The 19,652-nt window shown below is 37.4% G+C and overlaps 1 protein-coding gene and 1 long non-coding RNA gene across 4 annotated transcripts in view; one reads left to right on the top strand and one right to left on the bottom strand.

Moving 5' to 3' along the window:
* Positions 1 to 13,139, top strand: part of LOC118764791 — a 43,498-nt gene extending 30,359 nt beyond the window's left edge. For 2 of the 3 annotated variants that reach the window (XR_005000596.1, XR_005000595.1), the window contains one exon: positions 13,082 to 13,138. This is a non-coding gene — a long non-coding RNA (uncharacterized LOC118764791). Of the gene's footprint in view, positions 1 to 11,399; positions 11,448 to 13,081 lie in introns of all 3 variants that reach the window. The other variant, XR_005000597.1, reaches the window with a different exon arrangement.
* Positions 13,140 to 13,953: 814 nt separating this feature from the next.
* The window catches only part of LOC115215518, a 530,737-nt gene continuing 525,038 nt past the window's right edge, over positions 13,954 to 19,652 (bottom strand). Inside the window, exon 42 of the mRNA XM_029784691.2 lies at positions 13,954 to 14,041. The gene's annotated coding sequence lies outside the window, so the exon portion shown is untranslated. The remainder of the gene's footprint in view (positions 14,042 to 19,652) is intronic.

Raw genomic sequence — 19,652 nt, 5'->3', positions numbered from 1 at the left:
TTGAGCTTGTTTCAACTGCCATGTCTTTCTCCTTGATAGCTTTCTTCAGTTGTCTGCATTCCAAACCTATTTTCTGTTGGAAATAGCACACAGATCTAGAGAGAAAGCTATGGCAGCTGACTTCAGTGGGGAATGAAGCCACATACCATCCCTTAACAAGGGCCTTGTCAATGAAGTCCTAATATTTTGTCTTCTTTACCTGGTGGGAAATATCAACTCTGTCCTTCCACTGAGTTCAGTCACATCTCACTTGTATTGGCCTTCCCTCAGTGTCCTAGGGCATCTGATCAAAATGTAGTTTAGGGTGCAAAAAGTTGCTCCACACTGCTTGCAGGATGAGTCTGCTCCATATTTAAAAGTTATTTGAAGTTGGCAAGAGGCTGGTGACAGCATGAAAGAGGAAGGACAATCTTCCCTGGTCAGTGCCCCAGAGTTCTTTCCAGTACAGTGGCTGCTTGAGAGCCTCATCCTTCTGTGTCCATTGTTCCTGGTAGTCAAGCCCTACTACCTTCATTCTGTGATCCTCCTCTGTTGGATCACAAATCCTTTGCACTGTGAGCTATCTCTTGTTCCTGGTATCCACTCTTCGTGCTGTAACTGCCAAGTCTTAGCCATCTTTGATAGACTATTCCAACTATCTCCTAGTATTTCCAGTATGTCTCTGCTTTCTTTACAGCTTATTGAGGTTTCCATTAAGTAGGTTAAAGAGTGGGTGTTGAGAGTGGTGGATAATAGGAGGAGGATAAGCACTGATGCATGAGTTGAGGAAGGTAGATAAATGCAGAAGAGAGAACTGGAAGAGCCGTTGGATAGTAACAATGATACAGTTGACATCAGGAGACAAGAGAGAGATGATATGTTGTTAGACAGGTAGCAGTAGTAGAGGGGAAGAGAGGCTGGCATAGGTCACGAGGAGGGAGTATTTGGTGGTTTAGTGCAGGGTAATGACCAATATAACAAAGTGGCGAAAACAATAGTAATGGATGAAGACTGACTAACAAGTGAAATGATTTTGGGTAATAAGAAAAATAAGTGATGTCAAGGGAGATTTGGAGTGAGAGAAATGATGTGACAGGAGAAGGAGAATGGGTAAGGTGCTCATTTGTGCATATACATATATACATACACAGTGCTTCGAGAATTCAGTTTTGTCAAGGTGGGCAGGTCTTCTCAAGAACTGCACATCACCAGTTATCCCAGTCTTTTGTCATCACCCCTATGAGACTTAGGGTTCTAGATTAGGTTTCAACACTGTCATATATCTCTCTGTTCTACAAGCTCCGACATTAAGTGATTGGCACTTCATTATATAGCTGTCCTCATCCATATATATCATGTCCATACTAGCACGCTACTGATTCTTCTTATGCCAAATTTCTCCTTTCAGCACATTTTGGTATGTTGTTCATGTGCACTTACATTGCACATCCAATGGAGCATGCTCATTTCATTTCTTTCCAGTCTTCTCAAATCCTCTGTGCTCAAGGCCCATCTCTTGTTAGCATATTAACATGCAGCATTTTACCACTATGACTACTACTAATAATATTTTACCAATATTAATATATATTGGTAAAATATACACACATATAAAAAATATACACACATATATACACACAGTTAATAGGTGAGAGGTAGATAATCTCAATATAGAAAATACATAATAGTGCTTGAATGAATTTGAACTTAAGCTCCAACCTCTTCATCTGGGGCAAGGCCTACATCTTCAAGAGTAGCTATAAGAGAAATTGATATCAAGCTGATATGGAGCTAGTAATACAGATAAATACAGTTAGACTTTTCATATATATATATATATAATGTGAAACACTATAAATACAGAATAAAATACAAAGAAATAATGTAAGTAAAAGGAAGAGAAAAATATAAAAAAGGAGAAAAGGTGATTGGAAAGAAGAAAAAATGGTTAGTGGCCAGGCTGGAATGAATGTATGTCTACATATATATATATATACATAACAGGCATAGACATATACATGCATACACACACAGTATACCTTACTGAACAATATACCCAATTTCTTATAAGTTGCTCTAAGATTTGGGAAGGTGTACTCATCATCTACACATTTGACTGTACCAAGTTAAATAAATCACATAAAATTTGAACTTATGAAATTAACACCAATAAAAGGGAAATTATCATACCCCTTCATCAACGACTAGGCCAGTGTTTTGCAGGTTTACAATCATTGTACCTTTACTGAAACAGAAAGCTTTTTTCTTATACAAACAATCTCCAGCATCACCGAAACCTTGTCTGCTTTTTATTCTGCTCTTTCCTCCTTTTGAGAATGTAAAATCATGTCTGTCAATACTCATATCCTATAGATAGAAAAATAAATATAAATATGATAATTAGCTCAATTGTGCGTGTGTGTGTACACACATACAGGCATCATAAACGGCTGCAGAAAGAGTATATTCATACACACGCACTCACACATATATATCCATCTGGCAGACTCATCTTCTTGGCACATCTCCAAATTCATCCTCGAGCAATCGACGCATTCTTGCTTCTGGAAAGATGTGAGCAACCTGGGAATCCATCTGGCAGACACCTTTTGCATATGCAAATGGTCATGAAGACCGTTTCTGTAGAAGACACCAGCTTGGTCCTCCAGCCACGACGTGACTTCAGAAATCAAGGCTGCATCATCTGGGAAACGCTTTCCTTTCAAAAACAACTTCATGGCTGGGAAGAGGTGAAAATCAGAAGGTGCAAGGTCAGAAGAGTAGGGGGATGGGGGAGGAGTTCATAGCCGCACGCCTGTGTTTCTGATCTGGCGACACGCGAGTTGTGGACCAGAGCGTTGTTCTGCAGGAGGAGGATGCCTTTGCTGATCTTACCCCGCCTCTTGACTTTGATAGCTTCTCTTAATTTCCTCAAAAGTGAAGCATAATAGGCTCCTGTAATTGTGGCACCATTTGCCAGGAAATCTGTCATCACTACTCCGTCCTGGTCCCAGAAGACTGTGAGCATGACCTTGCCAGCGGAGGGCTGCACCCTTGCCTTCTTTGGAGGAGGGGTGTCACGGTGCTTCCACTGCATTGACTGGGCTTTGGTCTCTGGATCATAGTGATGGACCCAGGTTTCATCCTGTGTAATCAGTCTTTTGAAAAATTTTGACTCATCTTCTTGGCACATCTCCAAATTCATCCTCGAGCAATCGACACGTTCTTGCTTCTGGAAAAATGTGAGCAACCTGGGAATCCATCTGGCAGACACCTTTTGCATATGCAAATAGTCATGAATGATAGTTTCCACAGACCTGGTACTAATCTTGACCTCATGGGCTATTTCGCGAATAGTTATGCGTCGATCTTCCAAAATGGCAGCCTCAACTTGATGGACAGATGCCTCATCAATGGCAGAAGGGGGCGACCAGATCTGGGAGCTGTTTCCACAGAGTTCCAACCATGTTTGAATTCACGATGCCAGCGTTTTACAAGGTCATATGATGGGGCATTATCATAATAAGTTACTTTCATTTCATCAAAAGTCTCCCGTGGTGTGCGTCCTTTCAAATACAAAAACCGGATCACTGCTCGACATTCAACAGACTCCATTTCACACTTGACTCAGTTCAAACACCTGTAAATCAGAAACCACAATTAGTTTAGAGCTGTAATTTGCCACTTAATCTATAGAGATATAAGTAATTGCACATGCAAAATTTCAGCTAGATCGAACAACTTCAAGTGGATCAGGGGCATTACTTATTGAACGCCCCTCGTATATATATATATATGTGAAGGCGCATGGCTCAGTGGTTAGAGCGTCGAGCTTACGATCGTGAGGTTGTGAGCTCGAATCCCGGGCTGGGCTGCGTGTTGTGTTCTTGAGCAAGGCACTTTATTTCACGTTGCTCCAGTTCACTCAACTGTAGAAATGAGTTGCGTCGTCACAGGTGCCAAGCTGTATCGGCCTTTGTCTTTCCCTTGGATAACACTGGTGGCATGGAGAGGGGAGGCCGGTATGCATGGGCGACTGCTGGTCTTCCATAAACAACCTTGCCCGGACTTGTGTCTAGGAGGGTAACTTTCTAGGTGCAATCCCATGGTCATTCATGACCGAAGGGGGTCTTTTATATATATATATATTATATATTTATCTATATGTATGTATATTTTATATATATATATATATATATTATATATTTATCTGTATGTATGTATATTTTATATATATATATTATATATTTATCTGTATGTATGTATATTTTATATATATATATATATATATATATATATATATGTATGTATAATATAATCATCATCATCGTTTAACATCCGTTTTCCATGCTGGCATGGATTGGACGGTTCGACTGGGGTCTGGGAAGCCAGTAGGCTGCACCAAGCTCCAGTCTGATCTGGCAGTGTTTCTACAGCTGGATGCCCTTCCTAACATACATAATAATAAGATGAGAGTTACTTTAACAGTTAACTCCCAACATCAGCAGTCATATACAGCTCCTAGTAATTAGTAAATCAGCTCAAGCATCAGTGGTACCTGTATCTTACAATACAGATCTATAGTTCTTCAGTTCATTTCTATCTTCATTTTTTGGAAGTAAAAATTAACACCATTAACTAGCCAAGAGGGCATTTTATTAGGTTGCTGCAAATCATTTTTATAGCATCTAATCAGAAGTTTATGACTTTCTGAAAAAGCATTTGACCAAAAATTATGAATTCCATTCTTTCTTGGAGACTTCTATTTGCTTGGCTTTCTGAGAGTAGATCTTTCATCCTCTGCCTTGATATTCTCTCACTTTTGCTCTTCTATGTGGACTGAATCAGCAGATATTCTGTCAATCCAAGGAGTATTTTTATTGTGGGATTTTTCGTTCTCCTCAGATTTTACTCCAAATTTCCGACACTTCTTCTTTTGGTGCAACAGATGGGACAGATTTCACTGTAAATGATGTTTCTTCTATAATTTGTAAAAATTTTTCGGATTATTTTTGAATATGTTGTTGTCCTTAAAGAACCTAGCTCACTTTTCATAATGTGCTACTTGGGCAGCTTTAGCAGACACCTTTTGCTCTTGATAGTTTCTATAGTGATATTGATGTTGGATATGGATTTCATATTAAATTTTTTCTTAATTTTCCTATTTCTGTTGGTTTGATATTCTTATTAGATTGAACATTTTTTAATACATTCCATGTCAGAACTTAGTAGTGAATTTGTTGATGAATTCTTTCTTGCCAAATAGGCTCTGTGTGGGAATGCTTTCGTTTTTTTAATTTTATTATCACACAGACTTGTTGAGGTCTTAGACGATGCATAATAATAATAGTTGAGTTCTGTAATATCAAAATCATTAGCTGAAATTATATCTTTAAAGGCAATGCAGATTTTATCAATTACTTTCAGGTTTTGGCTAGAGTTACAAATTTTTGGGAGAGTATCATGTTCATCCATACTGGTTTCCTTAACTTTCAGCCATTCAATCTTGATTTGATTTTTTAGATGAGTTAGTTCTTTGGGTCAGTTTCTATATGATTGTTAGCATCTATTTAATTTTCATCTTCCTTGATATTTAAGGCTGATTCATGTAATGTTTCACTTCGTTTATCAGTTACATTAACTCTTTCCTACCATTATTGAGTTTTCTTCAGACATGGGTCGGTTTATAATTATTTATTCATTAGTATCTTCTTTAGTTTCATCAGCATTCCATTTATCCCTTGTTGATTATCTAATCTGGTCAATCTCTAAGTCAGTAATTTCTTTCTTGTAATGTTCCATCTGACTTCAAGCTTATTACAATCAATGTAGGATCTTTTTTCAGGATGCTTCTCTCTCCAGCAATGACAAGAACTTTGCTGTTAGTGCTACGTTAATACATCAAATTAAAAAAATTTTCAGTAAACTTTGAAATTTCCACAGCTGCAAGCCAAACAGAAAAGCATGACATAGGCTTTCATGTGCATGTGTATGGTGTAAAATCTATGTATTTGGGTAAACATTAGAGTGTATGTGTAATCCTGTGGATATTAAACTGTATACATAATTGTATAAACATTTGAATGTATGTATAATTAATCAATTTACATTCTTCCTGATGTTTATGTTGTTTGTTTACTTTGCATGTGTCTCATATCGTGCATGAGAGAATCTGTTCATTGTATGACAATAAATTTTATTTATATATTTTTTAATGGTTATTTTCAAAAAAAGAATGTTTCCTTCAAGTCTCCTGCAGATTCCTGTGTTATTACTATCATTAACATTGCTACATTTATCCATCTTTTTATCATTAGCATGTCTGACAGCATTCCCAAGTTCATATGTTGGGTTACATAATCTGTTCAGCTTTACTTAGAGAAGTACCTAAATGGAATAATTTCAATTTTCTCTGTATTTCCAGATTTAGCTAGTGCAACATTACTATTGTACTAACTCTAGTGAATATTTTTATTTCCTTCTGAAACTTTCAAATCTCACTGGAGTTTGTCAAATTAGATTTCTTAGCTAAAATTGTGCTAAAGGATAAAATTTCTAGATAAACAAATCCCTAATTAATAGAAAACACCATGAAAATAAAACAAACAATGAAACATTTACCTGTGGGAAAATCCGAACTTTCTGAAATACAATTTTCCCGGGTCTGTCTATTCTACTATGAAAGAGTTTTGCACATATCCGGATTGGTTTCAAAGTTGGTATAGATGCAAAATTTTCTTGTGGTAAGGTGATATATTCTTTTGGATAATCTGTTTTCATATTGTAACAGTAAACCTTTAATCTATTATGATTAAGAATAGAGGGGTAAATCCAGTATTCACCATCAGTTATATTCTTGCCACACTTTTTCATTTCTTTGCATGAAGTAGGTTCTGTAAAATAATGATAATATAAATTTTAAGTAGAGATTTAAAGCACACATATGCCATTCTATTCCCTTTTGTTTTTGCATATGAACAGCTATGCTACATGGCAGTGATACATGGGCTGTGACTAGTGAGGAAATGCAAAGCCTTGAAGGAAAAGAAGCCAGTATGCTCCAACGGATGGGTAATGTAAGAGTGCATATATGACAGTGTAACTGATCTGAGAGAAAAATTGGGTATATGAGGCATCAGATGTTGAGTGCAAGAGAGAAGACTGTGCTGGTATGGCCACATAAAGCATACAAATTAAGGCAGTTGCATCAAGAGGTATTGATCACTAACTGTCGAGGGAACATTTGGAAGGAATGCAGCCAGGAAGACATTGGATGAATTCATGAGAAAGGATCTACAGATGTTGGGACTCACAGAGGGTATGACAGGAGACCAAGACTCCTGGTGGTTTGCTGTGCTTGAAAAGACATGTCAAGCTAAGTAAAAGTGTGGTTGTCCTTGCATGCAGCCTTGTCTCCTGCATCCTTTGCCAGCTGAGCATTCCTAATCTCGCAGGTTCATGGATGCTGGTGCCATGCATAAAGCAACCACACCAGTGCCATGTAAATGCACCTATGCTGGTGTTATGTAAAAGCACCCAGTACATTCTGGAAAGTGGTTGGCATTAGGAAAGGCATCCAGCTGTAGAAACTATGCCAAAACAGACATGGAGTCTGAGTAGTTCTTCGGTGGTCAGCTCCTGTCAATCCATTCAACCCATGCCAGCATGGAAAATGGACGTTAAATGATGATGTGATGATGATGATGATATTCCTGATGATGATATTCCTGATTATTGGAAGGTAATACAGAAGTAGGAAGGACCTAAAATATGAAAAACGAAAGTGTGAACAAAAAGGATATTGATGTTCCTTGCTTGCCTCAATGCTGCTTGGCATAATCGGAGGTATTGATATTGTTGGAAGGTATCAGAATCACAGTGATTTCCAACCATCAGCTGGCGAAGGGAATGTCCAAGAGCATAAGCTGTTTATAAAATAGTGTTATTAACAATCAAAAGGTTTTGTCATACATTTACAATCTGGGCACTGAATGAAACAAAGGTAACTATAGCAATATTTGTTGTCTTTTAAATTGTTATCATGACTCTGCACCAATGCAACTGTTTTAGTTTCAAAATAGTGAGATATCAATTCACTTGAAAAACTAGTACAAGCTTGAAATTTTAGATCATCATCGTCATCATTGCTTCCATTATCATCATGATGGTCATCCTCATCATCACCATCATCATTTGTCCACTTTCCATACTGGTCCTCACATTTGGAATTGCCTGTCCCTCAACCATCAGTGATAACTCCCAAAGACCAGTTGTTGCTTGAATGTATCCTTTTGTTTAGGTTCTATGATTGGTTGCCCCTCTTAATACCAATCACTTTACTGAGTGTACTGGGGGCATTTTCTCATGATACCAGTGTTAGAGAGATTGAATTGAATAATATTTTGAAAACGAAGACTAGAGGGGTCATATAACCCTGCACTTTCTCTGCTCATTTAACCAACACTTTACTGTGTGAACAGTAGGTGGGAGGCAGGGTATTGTATGCTGTAAATGTAAATTTGGAAAGTGAACAATAATGACAGAAAGGTTAGGAAATGTTGTTTGAGAGGTCTTGATAGAGAGGTAAATATAGATATAGATAGTAAAAAAATTAGGGTGTTTACATTTGCATAGGTGACTAATGAGGGTAATTAAAGAGAGAGAAAAAAAAAACAAGAAAGAACAATGATAACAAAATGGGTGGGAGAGTAGACAGAACAAGAGCATGAAAAGAAAATAGTGATGTATGAAAGTGGTTGTAGAGGGAAGGAGTGATTGGTGATAACAGATAAAGTAGATGTAGATGAGGAGATAGCAAGCAATAGAGGTATTTCAGAAGAGGGAGCATACTAGTTGGCTGGCAGCATAGCACAGCAAAGTTTGAATGCATTGGATGGTGGAGATAATGGTGGCTTAATGTAGTCTCCAATGTTTAGGTCTGCTAAAGAGCAAGTTAGCAATGATGAGGATGTTGTGATCAACATAGACATTATGAATGAGATGAGAGATGAAGAGCTACAAGTGATAAAAAGTTGGGTGTAAAGGATGATTATCATGTATCCTACCTAGCAGATGTTTTGAATAGACTAGTTACTATCCAAGCTGGGCCAGTAACTTTCCTTGCTTTCATGTTTTAATCACTTTACCACCACACTGCAATCAACTTGAATTGTGAGTCTCTTGGTTGGATCAGTATGAGGTAGCCCCCTTTTTTCCCCATATATTATTCCATTCATAATATTACTTGTCTCTTTCTTGTCATCAACAATAATAGTTAGTTTGCTTTCTTCATTTCAGATACACTTCTCCACAGTTTCCTCATTTCAGATATGCTTATTTTTTGCTCTCTCTAACACTAACTTGCAACCTTGAACACCTCATGCTTCTGGTCCTTATGTTGTAGAACATGTACAAATCTCAAGTAATTAGTAGATGGAGGGGTCAAAGATATAAGGTGATAGGAAAGAAAATGTAGGCCTGGCAGGGTATAAATATTGTAACCTTTAAACAGTACTCTTGAGTTAGTTTATGTTGCCATGGGTCTTCTGCAATATCTCATATAACCAATTTATATGGTCCTTTGTTATCTATGAGAGATGAAGCATTTTCAAGTCAGCTTTCACCACTTCAACCCATATCTTTCTTGGTCATCCTCTTCTGTGGATTCCACTAACTTGAAGTACATGGCACATCCTTATGCAGGAGTTACTCTTCATATACATCACATGCCTATACCAGCATAGCCTTCTGTCTTGTATACAACACTTTCAGTTCACTTGTATTTTTGATGTTTATGCATACTAACATTACACTTCCAGCAGAGCATGCTTGCCTCATTCTTTCTAGCCTTAGCAAGTCTTCTGCATTCAAAGTTCATACCTCACTAGCTTTTAATATGAGCATCATAGAATCACTAGTTCTAACATGAGTATCATAGAATCTACCCTTTACTCTGTTACTAGCATAAGTAGCAGCTTCCTGAATTCTCTTCAATCTTTTCTTATCTTGACTATTTTCTTCTCCTTGACAGAGCTACAGTCCAGGATGAAGCTTAGATCAAAACTGTGTACCTGGCATCAGGAACCCCATCAGATATTCATTACCCTTTATCAATAGAGCAATAGAATTAGTGGAAGTTTCACTCTAGCAATTTATGGAGTGTTAGTGAAAAGAAAGAACAATGATGTTCTAACATTGAATGAAAATTAACTGGTTGGAATTTCAGGTCAGTGATTACTACAGATAGCTTCCAGGAGTCCTTGGCCCAGCAGTGCTAGCTGGAGCACTACCAGTTTAAGATAAACTCTACTGGTATGAAAGCACCTTAGACCTATACAAGATGTATATAGAGCACTTTTGTATGCATTTATTTGGTGTCTGCATATTGCTGGCTTGTTTCTTTATACTCCCTTTTGTGGCTATAAGAAAAGTGCTGTGGACAAAGTTAAAACTTCTGAGGATAGAGGCTTTCCTCTTCTGACTATTTCTCATCAACTTTTTTCAGGTTTCATCTGGAAAAGAAAATAAGGATGGAGAAGGAAGTATTGTCCTTAACTAAATAAGTAATTCCATTTTCTTTCCACAGAAAGAAGATGAAATATGTAGTTCTACTTTTGATAAACTACAGCTGCAGAATTATTGAGTAATTAAGAGTGATGGAGGTGTGAATGATAAAGAGATGAATGGGAAGGAAAAGCTTGACTCATTCTGAGAGCAGCCTATTGTTAGCAACACTGGTGAAAGCTCTCTGAACTTTCTCTAGAGCCTGTTCTCATTCTAGCTACTACACTTTCAGAACAGCCTCTTCCACTGCTAATTAGGCCATCTAGATAAAAAAAACTATCTACTACTAATGGGGATCCTTCTGTTCAGTAGATAAAATCTATTTTCTGCATGTTCTTAGTACTTATTATTTTCGTGCATATTTTACATACAAAGTCTACTTTCTCTGTTAATCTGCCTGTAATTTCATTGCACCTCTTACACATTCATAGTTTGTACAGGGTACACTGTATGGAATATCTAGCTACCGCCTTTCCTCCTACCAAAGCAATTTTCCTGATGGGAGTAGAGTGCAATCTGTTTTCTTACTAAAACTTCAGTGTTTGCTAAGTTAACCTTGAGTCCTTTGATTCTAGGTTTTGCTTTCACACCTAGAATTTCTTTTCTAATTCTACAAAAGATTCAGCTTTTAAAATGAGGTTATTGTTATACAGTAGTTCATGGGTATCTAGCCTTAAATGCATATTTTATAGCTTGGAGAACTATGTTGAGTAGAAGATGAAAAACACAGCCTGGGTGGATTCCTACTTGCACATTGAATTTATCACAATACTTATTACTAATCTAACTTGCTGACAGCTTCTCTGTACAAGGGTTGAATAGCTCACAAGCCATTTGTCTACTTCTATCTTCCTCAGCAACCACCATATCACAGAGCAAGGGACCCTGTCAAAAGATTTTTCCAGGTCAGTGATGCCAAGAATAGCAGCTTATTTTAGCTAAAGACAGCTCCTGTGGTTGACATACTATGAAGAAGGCATTGGTAGTACTTGACTCCACACCAAACTACAGCTGACCAAGGCTAATTCTCTTCCTAATTAATTGAGCTATAACCCTTTCTGTAACTTTCATCACCTGATCTAGCAATTTGATATGCTTGGAATTATCACTCTCTAAGATATCTCTTTTATCCTAACTTGCAGTATCTGTTCCAGCTCTTTGCATTCTAATAGTGATGTCAAGCTGTATTGGCCCAAGTCAGCTGCCTTTTTCTTGATTAAGCATCAGTAGCATGGAGAGGAAAGGCTTGCATGTATTAGAAACTATGTATCTTCCGCAAAATATCTTGTCCAGGCTTGTGCATACATGTTCAGATGAAAAGTCAACCAATCAAACTTGACTGATAGAGGTCCCCCACCCCCAAAGAAAAACGCATATAATTCTATCACACATACACACATACATATATATATATATATATATATATATATATATATATCTATGTTGTGCACAACATAGAGTGAATCAGAAGTACAGAAATATGTCTTAACAATGTTAAGGTATTTCAATATGTGTGTGTGTGTGTGTATATATATATATATATATATACATACTTTGATAAATAGATAGATTCGTTTTAAATGGTTTAGGTTATGTTTAATAATAGAATAATTTTATATAAGTTATTATTCTTATTCATAAATTTGTTTTAGAGTGGTGTTGGTGTTTTTAATAGTATATTGCTGAGTAGGGAATGTTCATGTATGTGTGTGGCTGAGTGTATGTATCCGCTGAATTTGTTACTCCTCTGTGTTGGAGTGTTATGGTGGGAGTGCGGTTGTGTGTGAGTGATTGTGTGTGTGTGTGTGTGTGTGCATTGTTTATGTGTAGAAATATTGTTTTCCTTTGGGTGTTTATGTATGTGTGAATGTGTGCGTGTGTGTGTGTTTGTTTGCGTATTTGTGTATGTTTGTTGCATGCATGTGGTATTTGGAATATGTGTGTGTGTGTGTGTGTGTGTGTTTGTTTTAAGTATTTATGTATGGTTGTTGTATATATGTGGTATATGGTATTTGGTAGTTTCTTGCTAAGAACGAAATGTTTCTGTGGGTTGTTGTTGAGTATCTGCGGCTGATGGATGTGGTGTTTCCTCTGTGTTGTTGTCTGTGTTTATGAATGAGGGTTGTATGTGTATGTGTGGGAGTATGAATAAGTAATGTGTAGAAATATACGGCTACTTTATTAATTTATCGTTGCCTAGAGGTTTATGTGTATGTATAGAGATATTTATATGGGTGTGTGAGTTAGTGTATGTATTTAGATATGTTTATATATATACTTAGATATATGGGTATGAGCATGTGTGTATATATATTGTAATTTTTGCTTTTTGTTTTTTGAAATTAGATTCTTCATCTTTAAATATGAGAACTTAAATACTAGGTTTCATTATATTCAATTGTTTATAGAGGTTATTTTAGTTCTTGATTATATATAGATTATATATAGATTATATATATATTTTTTCATTGATAAATTTATATTATTTATATTTTTTAGTCATTTTAAATTTATATCTTAAAATATTGATTATTTTTAGATCTGAATACCACCTGATGAATGTCCTTAGAAGAGACACGAAACAATTGTAGTGGCGAATTTAAATTTATTTAATTTATATAAAATTTTTTATGTATTCGATTAAGTCTTTCTTTGTTTGATTTGCATAATAGTGGTTTTGTCTCTAATTAATATTATATATATATATATATATATATATATATATATATATATATATATATATATATATATATATATATATATATATATATATACACATGCATATATATATATATATTTGATTAATGAGTGAGATGGAAGATGTAAGATATAAGGATCTTTATTGATCACTATATTATTGTAGTAAAGATTGTTTGCCAACATAACATGTTTCGAAAATGTAAGGACACAGATTGTGTCATATAGCCAGCTGGAACGATGTCTCATGGGGCTAAATTACAGCAACATTAATCCTAAACCAGGACTGCCATGTTATGTTGGCAAACAATCTTTACTACAAAGTACTGTTGCTGAATATCTCACGTTGTGAGATTTAAAAATAGTAAATTTTCACTACATTCTTATATCTTAAACGTTCCGTCTCTCATTAATCAAATACCCAAGGAATACAGAAAGGTAGTGTGCTTTACTTGTGAACTACCAGGTGTATACCATATGATTTATTAACTAATTTATATACATATATATATATATATATTGCATACACACACACACACAAAACATAAAATAAAACTATGCTACTGACCTGCGCTACTAATGTAAATATCCGAACCTTTTTTGTCAGGTTTAATCTGAAGAGTCAAGTGAGTCACATTACTCAAACTACAGACTTTAGAATTCATTTTGTACTGAAAGGAAGTACATTCTGCATGTTTCTTGCAAGATTTTTTACACTGCTTTATGGTTACATCGTCAACCCGTTGGAATTGATCACGTTTTGGTATGCGAGCTTTTTTAAAGACAATAAAGTCTTGATGAGCTAGAAAAAAAAAACAAACAAACAAAAATCACGTTTTATACATGCACATATAAGTCAAATATTAGAAAGCATCTGATGCATAGTTTGTTTTAAATGAACAATTTATTATAAACAAACAATTGATCCACAAAATAACATTTGTCAGAATTCATGTGAGTTGCAGTATAGTTCAATACATACTTGAAATATTGTCTCAACATTTAGGTTGCAGATAATCCATTTGTACACCTGTCTTCTGATGGTGTACTTTGTAGGGTCTAAACACTATTCAACAAACATGCCAAGGGTTGTTATGGTCATTCAATTTTAAACAAAAGTGACCCATCAAACAAGAGTGTACAAATGGATTATCTGCAATCTAAATACTGAAGTGAAGTTTTGAGTTTGTCTCATGATACCTTTGGCCAAAATGTAATTTTGTGGCTGAATTGTGTTTTTATAAACAAATTGACCATTTAAATAAACTGATCCAGATAACTTTCTGGTATCTTATTATTCAAAATTTCAAGTACATAGGTTTTCTAAATAATTCTAACATTAAAAAAAAATCTATAAAATAACAACAATAACATCAATAATGGTAAGGTAGCTATTGAAGATAAAATACGAAATACTAATTCAATAATAGGGATATTTATTGCACCACTTCAATAAATATATGCTACCTATGTATTGTTCACATTGTAGAAGGTTGTAAAATGGTAGCTCAGAAAGAATACAAAGAATGGCATAAGAAGCTTTGTTTCAATTTATAAAAAAATGTGCATATAACACTTTTGTTGAATTGTATAATTATGTACCAGGAGCACTGACATCCAGATAAAGAGAATAATTGAACCTTGAAGACAAGAAACCATTATATGAAATTAGAAAAAAATTCCTCATCATCATCATCGTTTAACGTCCGCTTTCCATGGGTTGGACAGTTCAACTGGGGTCTGGGAAGCCCGAAGGCTGCACCAGGCCAGTCAGATCTGGTGGTGTTTCTACAGCTGGATGCCCTTCCTAATGCCAACCACTCCGTGAGTGTAGTGGGTGCTTCTGAAGAAAGCCTTCTGTCATATCATGGGATCATTTAAGTGAAAATCAAAGAATTAAATCAAAATCGAAATCGATCAATATCAATGGAATTTGTAGTTTGTGGTACCAGTGCCGGTGGCACATAAGTGAACCATCCACCTTCGGATGGTTCACTTATGTGCCACCGGCACTGGTACCACAAACTACAAATTCCATTGATATTGATCGATTTCGATTTTGATTTAATTCTTTGATTTTCACTTAAATGATCCCATGATATGACAGAAGGCTTTCTTCAGAACAGTAATATTTTTGTAGGAAACTCTTGAAACATCACTTTCTAGAATGGAACAAATAGCAAAGTCCATAGGTATGGGGGCTCTGAAAGGGTCCCAGGGAGTAGCATCCCTGCCTTCATGAGGTAGTTTTCCACCACATTTTAAAAAATCATGGTAGAGACCTTGGTCCCAGGTCCATTCAATAGACATTGAAATTCTTTCTAATAAAAAAAACAACAAAAAAGAAACCCCTTCCTTTCAATAAAAAACAAAAAAAAAGCAGTACATCCAAAGCAATAGAAAGGTTCTCAAAATATGCTGAATTATAAGTAGAAATATTAAGGTGAGACTCCCAACAGGAAAAAGTGAAAGTTGTATCGATCATTATTAGAGTGTTAGACACAAACCGAAAACTAAAAAAGGTAAAATGTAATTCTGACATTGGTTGACCATCAAGATGAACATATGAATAACCCCAAAATCTACCATCTTTGAAGCAGTTCATATTCTTAGAATAGTACATTCTGTGTAAGTCTTGACAGCTAGAAAAACAAACGAAAATGGTGTGCTCTCCCCCAACTGCTTTTTCTGCACAGCCAGTATCTTCTATTTTTCCTGCTTCCTCAACTCATGCATCATTGATCATTCTCCACCCCTTATCCACCATTCATTACAGGATTCATCGCAAAAAATTTCCGATTGATTTTTAGTCGTAATTTTTAGTAAAGGGCATAAAAACACGTAAGTTCTTTAGGATTTAATTAATTTGGTCATGTAACATTAAAATACATTTCATTTAATATGCCCACCTTTAGTATTCGCAACTGCTTGAAGATGGCTGAGAACAGAGTCACATGAAAGCTGTATGACTTCTTCACTTAAATGATCCCATGTTATGACCTAAGGCTTTCTTCAGAACAGTAATATTTTTGTAGGAAACTCTTGAAACATCACTTTCTAGAATGGAACAAATAGCAAAGTCCATAGGTATGGGGGCTCTGAAAGGGTCCCAGGGAGTAGCATCCCTGCCTTCATGAGGTAGTTTTCCACCACATTTCTTAAAAAATCATGGTAGAGGCCTTGGTCCCAGGTCCATTCATGTCTAGAAACTGAGGTTGGGGTCAACAAGGTCATGCTCCCCATAGAAAATCCAGCTCCAAGAAAGCCTCATGATAACAAAAGAGAATGGGCACCAGCCAGCCAGCCAGCCAGCCCAAAGGTTGGAGTGGGCTGCACCTGCCTACCTCAAAAAGGAAGGTGCAAACCCCCTACTGGGTTGTGCAAGCATGACTTGCCTTATGATGGCCAACAGCCTGAGGAGAAGCTTGGGGTGAGGTTGGGAAGTTGGAATGTGGGCAGTCTGCATGAAAGGGGAACTGAGGTGTGTGAGGAACTGAGGAAACAGAGGGTGGGTGTGTGCTGTGTGCAGAAGGCTAGGTGGAGGGGCCAGGGTGCAAGATTTGTGGCAGGGGGGGTCAAAGGAAGAAAGTACAGATTGTGGTGGTTAGGAAATAGCAAGGGGATTGGAGGTGTGGGAGTTTTGGTGAAGGAAGAAATCTGTGAGAAGATAGTGGAGGCCATGAGAAAGTGTGACAGAGTGATGACAGTAGTGTCAGCATTTGAGAAAGAAGTGGTGGGGATGATTTGTGGTTACGGTCCGCAAACTGGAAGAGGGATCGCTGAGAAAGAGCAGTTCTTTGATGAAATGGTGAATGAGTGGAACTTACATAAGGTAGATAAATTGGTTTTGGGCATGGGTGATTTTAATAGACATGTTGGGAAATTGATCCAGGGCTTTGAGGGTGTACATGGGGGAATGGAATTGGGGAGAGAAATGTGGAAGGAAGGATGTTGTTGGAGTTTTGTAAGGAGAGAGAGCTGTGTGTGGTGAAGATGTGGCTTAGGAAAACAGAGAAAAGAAAGTTGACTTTTAGTTCAGGAGGGAATGGGACAAATTGATTTTGTGTTGGTTGGCAAGAAAACAAAGTATCTTAGAGATATGAAGACAATACCAGGGGAGTTGCAGCATAGGTTGGAGGTTGCTGACTTGGATAAGTGGGAAGTTAAAAAGTGCATGAGAAAGGGAATGTTTGAGAGGAGAAAGGTGTAGAAACTGAAGGAAGAAGAAACAAGAGCAAGGTTTGAGGTGAGAGTTGGGGAGTTGGTAAGCATTGATGCACCGGATTTGTGGAAGAAGGGGTATTAAAGGCATGTAACAAAGTGTGTGGAAGGATGAAAGGTAGGAGAGATCGAGGAGGTACATGGTGGGGAAATGAGGAGGTGAGGGATGTGATAGTGAGGAAGAAGGAGGTGCACAAAGCTTTATATAACAATAAGACTGAGAAAATGAAAGCCATGAAGAATTGTGCAAAAAGGGTAGTTGCGAGATCTATGATGAAGGAGGTTGAGGAGAGATTAAGTGGGCTGGATGAGAACTCAGATAAAGAGTTTAGGTTTATTGAATCAATGAAAAAGGATGTAAGAGATGTTGAAGGAGGAAGATGCATGAGGGGGAGTGATGGAAGGTTGAATTTTAGTGAGAAGGACAGTGGAAGAGTTTAGAAGGAACACATAGAGGGAATTATGAATGAGGAGAATGAATGGAATCAGAGGGTGGAAGTTGCTGTGGTGAAGGGGCCAGTGGAGAAGGTTTGTCAGGAAGAAGTAGTGGAGGCAATGACGGAAATGAAAACAGAAAAGGAAGCTGGTCCATCAGAAGTAAGTGGAAATGATAACTGCAAATGGAGAGATTTGGATTGTTGTGATGATGGAACTCTGCCAGGGTGTGCTGGATGGAAGAAGAATGCCAGATGATTGGTCACTAAGTGTGGTGGTACTGATCTTCAAGGGGAAGGGGGATGCGATGAGTTGTGATGCGTACAGGGGAGTTAAGTTATTGGAGTGTGCAATGAAGATAATAGAAAGGGTGTTAGAGAGGGGAATTTGGAAAGGGGTGGATGTGGACAAGATGCAATTTCGTTTTATGCCAAGAAGGGGGACAATAGATGCAGTGTTCATTGGAAGGAGACTGCAAGAGAAATTCCGAGATAAGGAGGAGTTGTACATGTGCTTCATTGATCTGGAGAAGGTATTTGATAGGGTTCCAAGGAAAATGATTGAGTGGGTATTGAGGAAGAGAGGTGTAATAGTGAGGGCAGTGATGAGTTTGTATGAGGGGGTAAAGACGAGCTAGAATTGGATCAGAGCTGTCGGAGAAGTTTGCTGCAAAAATTGGTGTGCACCAAGGATCTGTGCTGTCACTGTTGTTAATGCGGTGACAGAGAGTGCAAGAGAGGGATTGATAATAGAGATACTGTATGCAGATGACCTTGTTCTGATGAGTGATATGATGGGGGATTGAGAGAGAAGTTTTGGAAATGGAAGGAGGCATTTGAAAGCGAGGGTTTGAAGATAAACCTTGGGAAGACAAAGGTGATGGTGAACTAGGTGGAAGAAGTGTTAGTGAGTCAGGTGGATCTATGTTGTGTATGTGGGAGGAGGGTAATGGCAAATGCAGTGTTGTGATGAGATGTGAGAAATGGATTCATGGTAGATGTATGAAAATGAGAAAGGTGACCTCAAGACTAGCTAGAGAGTTTGTTTGTGGAAGATGTGAGAAAGGAGTTGGAGGGCTGGCAGAATCAGTGGAAACATTATATGAAGAGGTGGAAATGGTGAGAGGGTTTTGTTATTTGAGAAATAGGTGGATATAAGTGGTAGATGTGAAGCAGCTGTGACAGCAAGAGTGAAACTTGGCTGGGTGAAGTTCAGGGAGTGTGGAGCATTGTTATATGGGAAAAGGGTCTCATTGAAGATGAAAGGAAGGGTCTATAATAGTTGTGTGAGAGCTGCAATGTTGTATTGGAGTGAGACATGGTGTTTGAGGGAGAGAGAGATGGCAATTTTGAGATGGACCAATGGTGAGAGCAATGTGTGGAGTGAAGCTTGTTGATAAGAGGAGGACTGAGGACTTGATGGGGATGCTGGTGTTGGAGGAATGGTGGAACAGCTGGCAAGGGCAAATGAAGTGCATTGGTACAGGTATGTGTTGAGGAGGGAGGAGGAGTATGTTCTGAGGAGGGTGCTTGAGTTTGAAGTAAATAGACAGTGAAGGTGAGGTAGACTGAGGAAAACATGGAGAGGACAGGTGGAGGAGGAGATTTGGAGGGTTGGCTTGAGAAGGGAGGATGCCCAAAACTGAGCAACTGGTGAGATGGTGTGAGGGCAGTTGCTATGGCATTGAAGTAGATCTGGCCATTCCCATTAACAGGGATAAAACCTGGATTTAAAACACTGGATGATGATGATGATAG

Source organism: Octopus sinensis, linkage group LG9 (assembly GCF_006345805.1).
Source record: "Octopus sinensis linkage group LG9, ASM634580v1, whole genome shotgun sequence".
NCBI classification, from domain to species: Eukaryota; Metazoa; Mollusca; class Cephalopoda; order Octopoda; family Octopodidae; genus Octopus; species Octopus sinensis.
Note: the sequence above shows the minus strand (reverse complement) of the source record. Positions and strands in the feature narration are given on the sequence as shown.